Below are 12,288 nucleotides of genomic sequence, written 5' to 3'. Positions count from 1 at the left end.
TTATTTCTTTGTTGCTTTGTATGTCCCTCCCCCACAGTATAACCCCTGCTTTCAATATATTTGATGTCAGTATAACTTGTGGAGGAGATGGGGAAAAACAAGTCATTTAAGGATTCCGGTGGACCTGTTGCAACAATGAGAAGTACAAATTGTCATGTCAAAAAGGAGCTTTACAATGTAGGTGTGGGGTGGGAAGGATTGGGCGGGGAGGGAGGTGGGAGGCTGGGAAGGGATGGTGAAGGGTAAACAAAGGAGGAGGCTGTAATGCTTGGTAAGAAATGTATGCATTATTTTGCCCATTTAATTTTAACTCCTCTGTACCGTATGTTCACAAATAAAAAAAAAAGAAAAAGAAATGAAATACCTTTTACAAAAGAAAAATGATCACAAAGGCACAACAAGGGAAAGGGAAATAATGATCGACACGTAATGTACTCATTGCCTTAGTGATGTAACTGTAACCCCTCTGTACAGCATCTTCACAATAAAATAAACATTTGAAAAAGAAACAAAGCATAATTTCTTTTAGCAAAAATGTAACTACATTTCTATTTTTTCATAATATTTTGGAAATTGTTTTGTTTTCAAATTAGAGGGCATGTTAATAGGAGGGAGAATCATAAAAAGATAAATGTTATTCAAGTTTTCATAAATTTTCTAATGTGGTATATTTCTCTTCTAATATACACATTGAATTTTTGGAATAGTCTATTATTTTTTACCTTTAACACTCAGTTTTATTGAAGCATAATTTACATGCATTCCAGTGTAACTTATTAAGTGTATTGTTTTTATATTTGAAAAGAAATACATACTTTTAACTACCATTATAATTAAGATCCAATCTAGAATATTTCCTAGTTTTCTGTCATAGTCAGCCCTACTGTAACAATTATATAAAATCATCACTATTAGTCTTCTAGTTCAGTTGTGAAATTTTGTTTACTCTGAATACAAACCTTATATCTGAAATGTCTTACATATATTTGCTCCTAATTTTTAACTGTCTTCTAAATAGTGCCTCTTAAAGCTCAAAATACTGTAATTTTAATGAAATCCAAGTATCACATTTATTTTAAAAATTTCATGGATCCAGAAGTTGCTTTTGTAGCAAAGAAACTTTCATTTAATCCAGGGGCAAACAAGATTCTATTATATTCTTCTTAAAAATGTTTATGGTTGAGAGCCAGTCGTTGACCTTAAACTCAGGGCCTGGGCACTGTCCCTGATCTTTTGTGCTCAAGGCTAGCATTATACCAGCTGAACCACAGCTCCACTTTTGGCATTTTGGTGGTTAATTGGAGGAGAGAGTCTCACGGACTTTCCTATCTGGGCTGATTTTGAACTTTAATTCTTAGCTCTCATCTTCCTGAATAGCTAGGACTACATTCAAGAGTCTCTGGTGTCCAGTCTCTTCAATTCCCCACTCCCCTACCCCCCATCGGTCGTGGGGCTTGAACTCTGGGTCTGGGTGCTGTCCCTGAGATTTTCAGCTCAAAGCAAGCGTTCTACCACCTGAGCCACAATGCCCACTTCCAGTTTTCTGGTGGTTTATTGGAGATAAGAATCTCCCAGACTTTCCTGCGAGAGCTGGCTTTGAACCATGATCCACAGATCAAACTCCTGCATAACTATGAGTACAGGCTTAAACCACCGGTACCTGGCGTCTTCAAAATTTTTATAATTTAAATCTTATGATTAGTTGGATATTCACCTGAGTTAATTTTTATTAAGTCTGAGATATAAGGAAAGATTCATTATTTTGCAAATTTTGTTGAAAAGAATATCTATTTTTCTCTATTGTCCACCTTTGTAAAAAAGGAACTAGCCGTATATTACTGCATCCATTTCTGTGCTATATGTTATTTTTCCTTCAGCGATAAAGATATACTTTATTCATTAAGAGCCTTTCATTCTTAGCATAAAGAATATCAGGAGTGAATTAAGACAGACTGAGGAAAATAGCAGCTTCTCCTGTCAGTTCTATTAGTTTAATTTTATTCATATATTATGGAGCTCTGGGGTTAGTTGTGCACACAGTGGGGAAGGTAAGCCATTTGTGGGTTAATCTCTTCATTACTGCTTTCTGTTCTTCTTTACTATGATAAATTCTGAAGTTAATTCTAGAGTCTGAACTGTGACTTAGTGGTAATACACCTGCCTAAGATGTGTGATGCCCTGGGTTAACTCCCAGTAATAGTTCTTCTGACTCGAAGTAAATATTATTTTTTGGTAAATGTCTACTTTGGTGTATCTTTAAAATACCTTTTAATCCTATTTGTGATTTTCTTTTGTTTGCAGTAGTTTTCTCTTTGGTATGCTAAAAATCTATTTTTGTCAATTTCTGTTTTAAATACTATGTGTAGTTCATTATATTTTGTATGTTTCCTTTCATTGGATAAGATTTAATATTGGATAATATTTAATATGACAATGTTTTGGATATTTTTCAGGCTACATTTTCTATTCTATTTGTTTTGGATTCAGTAAGTGTTAGGATTCCATTATATCTCCATTATTAGTTTGTTTATACCTCTTAATGTCAGAGAATATTTTCATTATTATCTTGAAATTTGTAATATATACTTTGATTGAACATTCTCAATCTTCATATATCTAATATTGATCAAGGATAGCCAAAGACATTTTAATACAGTTTACTCCAAATTTCTCTGTCTTTATTTTTGATATTTTTCATGTGTTTTTACTTAGCATTTATCCTGTGAGCTACAAAACTTTTGCTACTTTATAAAAATTTAAGCAGCTCACTATATCTAAGTGATTCAAAAGATGAAATCCTTTTTATATTTCCTTTGGTAATTTTCAAGGATCTTGATGTTCTTGGTGTGAACCACTCTTTTTAATTAGGCACTGATTTCTGCCTAACTTCCCTTCCTACTTCCTACATTAAAACTGCAGCTAACAAACTTTTTTTCAGTTTTTAGTTTTCCTAATATGGTATGTATTTTTCATTGCTTTTAAAACATCTGGCAGTTGTGTTTTCCCTTGTAGTCTCATGTTGATATTTGTTCTCTTCCCTTTCCCAGAATTAGTCTTCATATATGAGCAGTACAAAAGTATTCACTGTCACTCAGCAGGGACTGCAGTCTGTCCTCTATAGTGGGAAAGTCCAGGCAGGGTTTGATTTCTAATCTATGTCAGGGGCCATACTCCTCTTTCAGGCTTGAACCACCTATAGAGACTTTCTTAGGTTTCTTCTTTGTCCTTCTGATTTTTATTTGTTACTTACTATTGCATCACCACCCCCAATTTTGCAGCTTAAAACACCATACATATAATCATACAGATTCTGTGGCAATGGGATCCAGGAATAGGTTTGTGGATTTTTTTTGTAATATTCACCTGAAGATATTGCTAGGGTTGCAGTTTCATCTTAAGGACCAAGTAGGATGGTTTACTCAGAGATGGTTAGCAGAATTTAATTGCTTACAAACTTTTGGTCTCACAGTTCTAATTCCATGTTGGCACATGGCCTGTGGATTCTTCCATCTGTGTGTCATTCAGGCCTCTCCAACATGTCAAATTGGATTCTTCAGTGCAAGAATATGAGAGGAGACTGAGGGGAAAGAAGAGGGGATGGGGAGAGGAAGAGAGAAAAAGTCAATGAAAGAGATGGGGGTAGAGGGAGAATGAACAAGAGAGATTTAACAATCAAAATGGAAGTGATATGCATTTATTATTAGACCTAGTATTAATATCTCACCAATTCTTCTGTATTCACAGGCAAATCATAAAAATATATAAAAGAGCAGAGGACAGAAGGCAGCAGGGCGGTGAATGCAATGTTAGATGCATCTTGCCATACCTTTCCCAATGAGTTACATTCCTTCCATAAACAAAATGCTTACACTGTTTGCTAAAGACGCCATAAGTTATTTTCCATGACAGTAGTAGTAAAAAAAGAAAAGTACATTTTTTCACTATCTAAATGAACAGCACTTCCTGCTAGTTGGTCTCATGAAAGGTATAAATTGCTCTTTGTCTGTGGCTATTAATGCTACTGTTCTTTGAACCTAAGCTGTACATGGGCATTGGAATACTTCAGCAATCCCAGCTTGTTTTTTTTCTATCCATTCACAGAAGACATCCATTCATGTCTACTTTCTGTGGTCTGTCATAGATGATCTGGAGTTTATATTTCATCACTGTTAGGAGGCCACCCACAGAAGAATCTCAGCTCTCTAAGTGGTAGAGAAAGTCATTAACTTGATTACCTCCGTTTCCTCGTATAATTTTAATGAAAAACAGACATTTTCCCCAGATGTACATACCAGCAGTAGAAATTGCCTTATAATTGAGTATCTTTTAAAAAGTCAAAATTTGTCACAATTTGTCTGTTTGCAGTTGTGTGTGTGTGTGTGTGTGTGTGTGTGTGTGTGTGTGTGCACTTGTGTGCACATGCATGTGCATGCCTGTACTAGGGTTTGAACTCAGGGCGACTTATATTAGCATGAATTTTATGCTCTAGGCTGGCCTTAAAGCACACTTCCTTTTCTGGCTTTTAGTTAGTTAATTGGAGATGAGACTCTCTCGCCTTCAAACATCAGTCTTCAGACCTGTCTCTGCTCTAGGTAGGATGACAGGCATGAACTACCTAGCTACGTTACTCTTTTAATCTATTTCATAGGTCCTTGACATAATTTTCTAACTTCTTCATCAAAGAGTAAACATTATACTAAAAATGATTGAACAGTTCTGCTGTTGTTTTGACAGTATCAATACAAAGGAATCATAGTCAACATACTATACATTGAGCTATGTCTGGAGCCTTAGCCTTGCACTCATGATCCTCCTAATTCAGCCTGCTGAGTGCTGGCATTACTGTCTTGAAGATTAAATTTTATAAGACAATGGGTTCTCTACTGCTTTTCTTTAACAGTTGCCCACTTCAAACTTAATCCAATTACAGAAATAAGTATATTAATGCACAAATGTCAGTTTTATTACTATGTTTCTTTATATGATTCCTGGAACAATAATGAATATGTATGAAACAATCTTATAAAACTTATAATTTATGATTTACTTTATTGAACATTATGTAAAATAGGAATTTTAGTCTAATTTTAGTGGTGACAATTATGAGAGTATCTGTACACCTTAATTCCAATATAACAGATGAAATATTTAACAAAATATGCAGAAATGGTTGGTGAAGCACTATTTGTAAAAATAAAATCAATGTTGAACTAGTGAATAATAAATTTGTGTCTACTTGTTGAACTGTCTAACACAATCTCTGGTGAAACTGGCAATTATTATTACCTGCCTGACCTACTAATGCATCATTTGGAAAGGGATACATTATCCTCTGAGCTGTCCTTTGATAAGCACTTAACAAATGAACAATGTGCAGGAAACTATTCTGAAAGGTTGTCAAGATGAAGAGTCTTCTTTTGTACTGTGGAATGGAGTCTGTTAGCTATGGTCACATGGCATATGTTAGCTATATGTCTGCAAAGCAGATAGAGGTTACTAAGCATTCTCTACTTTAGCTACTGAATTGACTGGATTTAAGCTAAACTGAAGCAGTCAGGCATGAGGTTATACCACAGATCCTTGTTGTTCAGTGTATCCTATTCTCATCTCCGTTACCATTGTTATGTGTATTCTAAGCAAGAACACACACCCTGCTTCCCTGAAGCCAAGGGGCATGGAACAGTGATGTGGGTGTACATTAACTCAGCTCTACTCACAGACACTCTCCTAGGTTTGGCAGAAGGCCAGTGGATATTGACTCATCTAGATTTCACTCTCCTCATCCACAGGTTCTAATGTCTTGGGTAGCTATGGCACTATGATAACCACATAAGCATGTTTATAAAATCTTCTGAGGCTGTTCAAAAAATCATGGACAGCCATATAAATGTGGGTTTTTTTCATTGACCATGTAAAGGGACACTTTATACATCACAGACCATGGAAGGTCCTATGTAGTCTGGGTATATAGGTCCCACTGTCAACAGGTAGCTACAGAAGAAGTTCTCACCATGACTCTTTATTCTACATTAAATATCTGAACATACTAGCTCTCCAGTCTACCATGCAATACAAGTGCATGTTAATGAACTGCCATAGGTCCTTCATTCACTTGTTAAGATATTAAATATAATATACATAGTGAATGTTTTGCTATAATGTTTTTATTAAGAAACACAAAAATGTGCATGATTGCCAGAATTTGTTTAAAATTTGTTCAGGAATTTAGAAGACCTCCACTATTCTATGGGAGTCTTCAATTGTCGTGTTAGGAAACATATGAATGAGAACTATGTATAGCTTTTACATTGTGCTAGATGTATCAGAATAGTAGAAAAGTGAAAGAGAGTATATATATATATATATATATATATATATACACACTCATATTTACAGATAGATAGATACATAGATACATAAATATATAGATACATACATACATACATAGATATTTTCAGTCATACTGGGTTTGAACTCCAGGTCTCTTGTATTCCAGGCAGATGACCTACCGCTTCAGCCTCATCTCTGGCCGTTTTTTAGGGGGGGGTAGGTCATTATTTTTCCCTGAGATAGGGTCTCCTGTGTTTACCCAGGGTCAGACCCAGAATAAGCTCTTCTTAACTGTGCTTCTTAGAGATCTTGACTAGTTGTTCCAAGCTAGGTATACAATTATTCATATTTTGTTGCTTGACATGGGGGTCTTGCTAACTTTTGCCTGAGCTGGATTCAAATTATGATCTTCTTGATATCCTCCTCCTGAGTAGCTAGAGTTATAGTCATGAGACCTTCTACCCAGCCCATTCATAATATATTTAGAGGAAAGTACAATTGAGTATATTGTATTCAGTCATGTAATAAGCTTTTTAACTAATGTTTACATTACTTTCTCATTTATTATTTATTACATATGCTGGAAACTGTTAGTTCATTTTCCTCAAGAAGTTGAATTGCAATTATGCAACATTTTCAAATGTCTTAGGTTGTTTTAAGCCTATGGACACAATGGTAACTGTATAGAACCATTTATGGAATCTTCTAGACTATATAGACAAAGAAAACATATACCTATTTTATGAAGCCCCCGAACTCATAAGTGATGATCACTTTGGAACTTAAGAGCTTCTGCTTATACTTTAGAGACTGGACATATATAATGTATAAGTAGTACTAGAGTTCACTGATTAGGACTAAGTCTGTGCTGTTTTCATGGATAAAGAAAAAAATACTTGCAAAAATAAAAGCAATTGCCAACTTAACCTTTCATCTGAGCTATGGGCTGGATCTATTTCCTCATTTCTTAGTCCATCTTATCACTCCCATGTACAATTTTTGCAGAATCTTGATGTTGTCTGAAATAGTAATGTTATGCCTTTTCATGTTTTATAGAGGCTTATTTTGGAAATGAGTTTCTGTTACACAAAAATATAATTGATGACTCCTAATATCATTTGTTCTGAACAATCTTAAGTGTGAATAATGTTACTTTGTGAGACTTGTAAATGAAATAACACAATGAATAGAACCGGAATGGAGCTCCTTGTGAAGATAACTTGTTATATTTGTTTTCTTCTGGATTGGGTGGCAGTGAACCAGGGATCATGTAAACACTACTGTCTCAATGAAACAGAATGTGCTGACCAAGACCACAGCCTTAGAAATCAAAGCAGAGGGCTACAGTAAATTTCCAGTCCTTTCCATCCTGGAAGGCATGTCAGGTGTCTGTGGGAATATTCACACCCTGTGTTTGGACTTGACTTATAGATAGGCTTTTGCATGAGTGAGTTGACATATGAAAAACGGCTATATAAATATTACTGATTGAGGAAAGTAAATGTAAATTTTCGATCAACCAAGATAAGTACGCATCAAAACAATGCTTTGTTGCCCATAAAAGAAAACCATTTTGATTGCAGATAAATTTAGTTTTTCCAAAACAAATTTATCACTGTTTTGCTACATAAATATGTATAAACTTGTGCAACATATATGAAAGTAAAATCACTCACAGGAATCTTTTCTGGAAAATGAACATTAGGAAATATTTTTGCCTTTATGTTTATAATTATTTTGTTGTGATTTATTATGCCACTGGAAACAGAGCAGATTTTTTTTTTTTGCTTGAGAATTCAAATACATAAAGAAAGTATTCTAAAATTTTGTGTATATAAAGATAGAAAGAAAATATGTCTTATGTTCTTTCTTTTATCCTTATAGTCTTTGCGTCAAGATACATAGCAATAAAAGCAAGTTTTCTTTTAAAACTTCCTATTGAAAGTTGAGTATCAAACGGGGGGCTGGTGGCTCATGCCTGTAATCCTACCTACTCAGGAGGCTGAGATCTGAATGTTGCTATTCAAAGCCAGCCAGGGCACGAAAGTCCTTGAGACACTTTTTTTCCAATTAGCCACCAAAAAACTGAAAGTAGAACTGTGTCTCAAAGTGGTAGAGCGCTAAGCCTGAGTAAAAAGAGCTTGGAAGCAGAGTCCAGGACCTGAGTGCAAGCCCCAGGACTGACAAAGAAAAGAAGAAAAGTTGAATATCAGCCAGGTGCTGGTGGCTCATTCCTGTAATCTTAGTTATGCAGGAGGCTGAGATCCATGGACTGTGGTTCAATACCAGCCCAGGCCAAAAAAAAAAAAAAAAAGTGTGAGACTCTTATCTCCAATTAACTACCAATAACGTCCAGCAGTGGTGCTATGGCTCAAGTGGGTAAGCTCAAGCCTTGAGCAAAAAAAGCTTAGGTACAATGCTTAGGCTCTGAGTTCAAATCCTAGGATCAGCATCCCCCCCCAACTGAATATCTTTCCCCATTTTAATTTTACATTACTCTGACAAGAGAAACAAAACAAAACTAAGACTCATTACATGAGGCTTGGCCACACTTCCATGATTAGCTGGGCTATATAAATATTGATGGCTTCATTCTTCCTGCTCTGGGACCTTGAAAGATGAAATGGAGTTACAATTGTTTTTGAAAAGTATGCTACACAAATAGCTGGCCTGGTGGGAGTCAAAGTTACACAGTAACCTGTACACAGATGAAAGTAAAGGAGAGACATTTCCTTCTGGAAAAAAAATTCTGAAGAATTTCAATCTGTTTGTTTTCCCCAAAATGATTGGAAGAAGGGTAAAATCTCAACATGAGCTTCAAAGACCCATCTTTGTGAGGAACCAAGAGTTGCCTTGTGGTGGTTGATCATCCCACCCTCTCCAATGAAGAACTGAAATGGAAATTTTATTGCCCAATGTCTGTAACAATGAGCTGAAACTTGAGTGGTAACTCAATTCTCTAAGAGGACGGATGGATAGACAGATAGCTAGCTAGATAGATGGATAGATAGATAGATAGATAGATAGATAGATAGATAGATAGATAGATAGATAGATAGATGGATAGACAGCCAGATAGATAGATAGATAGATAGATAGATAGATAGATAGATAGATAGATAGATAGAGATATAGGTGTCTATATCTATAGATAAATAGATATGAATATGTAGAAACAGACAACTCAGACTTCCTCTCACTTCAGCAAAGAAGTTATTTTTTTTCAAAGCACTTAGGAAGCTCCTCCTCCACCCCTCAGCTGGAAAGGCTCAGAGCAGGGAATCATCAGTACAGCCACCTGCTAGGCTATAACGGAATTCCTGAAGGCTGGAGACCACGTAGAAGTGGACCAGAGCAGCCACCACCACCAGCACGTGGAAAATCTGATGAGACTGGAACCATAGGTCAAATTTCCCTGGAAAGAAGCGCTCAGGAATCCGAGCAGCGTAGAGGCAGGCTCCGGTGATGTACATAAAAGCCATGAGCAAGAACCAGCCCATCCGGCCCACTGTGACAGCTTTGACAATGCCCTCCACGATGGTGAAGTGCATGGTAGGCACCACACCACTCAAGCCCAGGCCCAGGAACACTCCTGCTCTGGTCTTCCGGTGCTTAGGAGTGGCGAACCTGTCCCACTGTGCCACGATGATGGAAGAAATGCCCAGCACACAGACGGTGCAGAGGTAGACCAGCCGCACCTTTGGGGAGCAGTAGAAGCAGTAATAGAGCCAAGGGACAAAACTCCCCATAATTAGCAGAGCGATCCCGGAATAGTCCAGTTTGGAAAACGTCTGGGAGACTTTCTCTGAATGACAGCAGACGGTGTGGAAGAGCCAAGAGAAGCTGAGGCAGAGCACTGCACCCAGAAAGAACACCCCGAACACCACCTTCTCCTGCAGGGGGGCCATGAAGTAGACGTTCGGTCTGAGCATGGTCAAGATGCCCAAAAAGAGAAACAGCAGGAACCCGAGGAGATGGGTCCAGATGTTGCCCGTTTCCGTGTGGATGCGGAAGATGCTCTTGAAGCAAGCCCGAAAGGAGGGCATGGGTGGTCGGTGGCCATGGAGCAGGTAGTCATTGTCCTTCAGCCAATCAGGAAGCGTGTCATACGGGATGACCCGCCAGCTGCCCTCCCACACCTTGTACACGAACTCCTCCATCTTCTCCATAGCATGGTGGGCCTGCAGAGGGAGAGGCAATACCCGCATCTCCTCCTCTTCTTCCTGGGACACAGGGTACGCTTGCTTTTCTTCAGCTTGAGTTGAGTTGATCATGACACACTTGGCTTTCTCTTCCAGCAAGGGTCGCAGGGTGGCTAGTCCCACCAAGTCGGCCTCCTGGTGCCTGGCAGAAGCCCCATTGCCCTGGGTCGCCATAGCCCTGTGGTGGGAAGACATCCTGCTGGTACTTCGGTACCCCGCAGCTTGGGCTTAGGGCCAGGTTGAGGGTGTTCGGCACCTGGGGAGGGGCAGCGATCTCCTGGAGATGGAGTTGCTGCTGGTGGAGGGTGGGGTGGGGTGGGGGAGGAGGCGTGGTGGTCCCCAGCTCTACATCTCCATCTCTGGGTGATGGAGGCGGCCTGTGGTGTAGAGGCCTCGGATCTTCAGCCCCTTCGCTTGTGCCGGAAGGAGCGCGAGACCACACCGCGTCACCTCCGCCACCATCTCCATCACCAGCTCGAGGAGGCTCAACCTCACCTGCTGCCAAAGAAAAATTCAGCTTATAGAGCTCTCCTACCATGGGATGCTACCGATGATTAGCCCTAGTTGGCAGCCAATGTTCATCATAAACTTTATGGGAAAGAAGAGTATGGTTAGAATCCTGGCTTTGCTAACTTAGAATAGTATTTTTTGACTTCGAACAAGCTACTTAATCATTCTAAGGTGCACTGTTGTGGGCTGAATGTTGTCTTCCCTGGATTCAAACATTTAAGTCCTAAGCCCCAAATATAAATAGTAGGGCTGTATTTGGAGATAGAATGTTTTTAGAGCTAGTTGAGATAAAAAAAAAAGGATTTTATGTAGGCATTAATTGTGTGTCAGTAAAGTCCTTGTACAAAGAGGAAATTAAAACAGAGACAGAGACCAAACCATGTGAAGAGACAAGTGAGAATTTGGCCACTTACAAGCCAGAGGAGAGAGGCCATGAAGAATCTAAACCTGCTTATACTTTGGGCTCCCATGTCAGCCTCCAGAGACATCAGAAAATAAAATTTAGTTGTTAAAGAATCCCTGGTTGGGTTATTCTTTTTAAAGCAGCCATTGCAACTAGGAATTGTACGTTTTCCTTTTTCCTTTAATTTTTCCTTTCTTTTTTTTGTGTCATTATCGTGCTTTGAATTCAGGGACTGAGAATTTTTTTCACTCAAGGATGACACTCTACCAATTGAACCACAGATCAACTTCTGGCTTTTCACTGGTGAATTGGATATAAGAGTTTCATGGATTTTCCTGCACAAGCTGTCTCTGAACATCAATCCTCAGATCTCACCCTCCTAATTATCTAGGATTATTGGTGACATGAAACACAAATGCCTGGATGGGATTATGCATCCTTCTATTAATGAGGAATATCAAGTTCTCAAATTAAGGAATGTCTTCATGATTTATTAAATTTTGTTGATTACGGTTGATTACTGGTAGTTTTCCTTACCTTGATTCTGAAACATAATATTGGAATCCTTCCCCAAGTAGGGAATTCTGGTCCATGAGATCATTTGGTACATGACCAGAGAGATATGTATGTTTCTCCATGCATCTCACAGAATGCCCCTGGCAGTCTGCCTATGTTGATAATTTTGTATAGACTGCAAATGATGTTTTACATTTCCAAATGGCCTTTTGCAGAATGACTTTCCTCATGCTTGACTGGCCTGAAGTTTGGCTCTTTTTCTCAGAAAATTTGACTGTATGTGATTCCAAATGGGGTGCCCTGGCAACGGTTGATATAAACTGACCT

At 38.3% G+C, this 12,288-nt stretch overlaps 1 pseudogene across 1 annotated transcript; it reads right to left on the bottom strand.

Annotated features, from left to right (window-relative positions):
• Positions 1–9,599: 9,599 nt before the first annotated feature.
• LOC106000682 lies at positions 9,600–10,727 on the bottom strand (annotated as a pseudogene). Its single transcript, XR_001175803.1, has one exon. The product of XR_001175803.1 is annotated as an adiponectin receptor protein 1 pseudogene (transcript).
• Positions 10,728–12,288: the final 1,561 nt, after the last annotated feature.

The sequence above is a fragment of the Dipodomys ordii genome, unplaced genomic scaffold (genome assembly GCF_000151885.1).
Source record: "Dipodomys ordii isolate 6190 unplaced genomic scaffold, Dord_2.0 Scaffold234, whole genome shotgun sequence".
NCBI classification, from domain to species: domain Eukaryota; kingdom Metazoa; phylum Chordata; class Mammalia; order Rodentia; family Heteromyidae; genus Dipodomys; species Dipodomys ordii.
The sequence above is the reverse complement of the archived record's forward strand: the minus strand, read 5'-3'. Positions and strand labels throughout refer to the sequence as shown.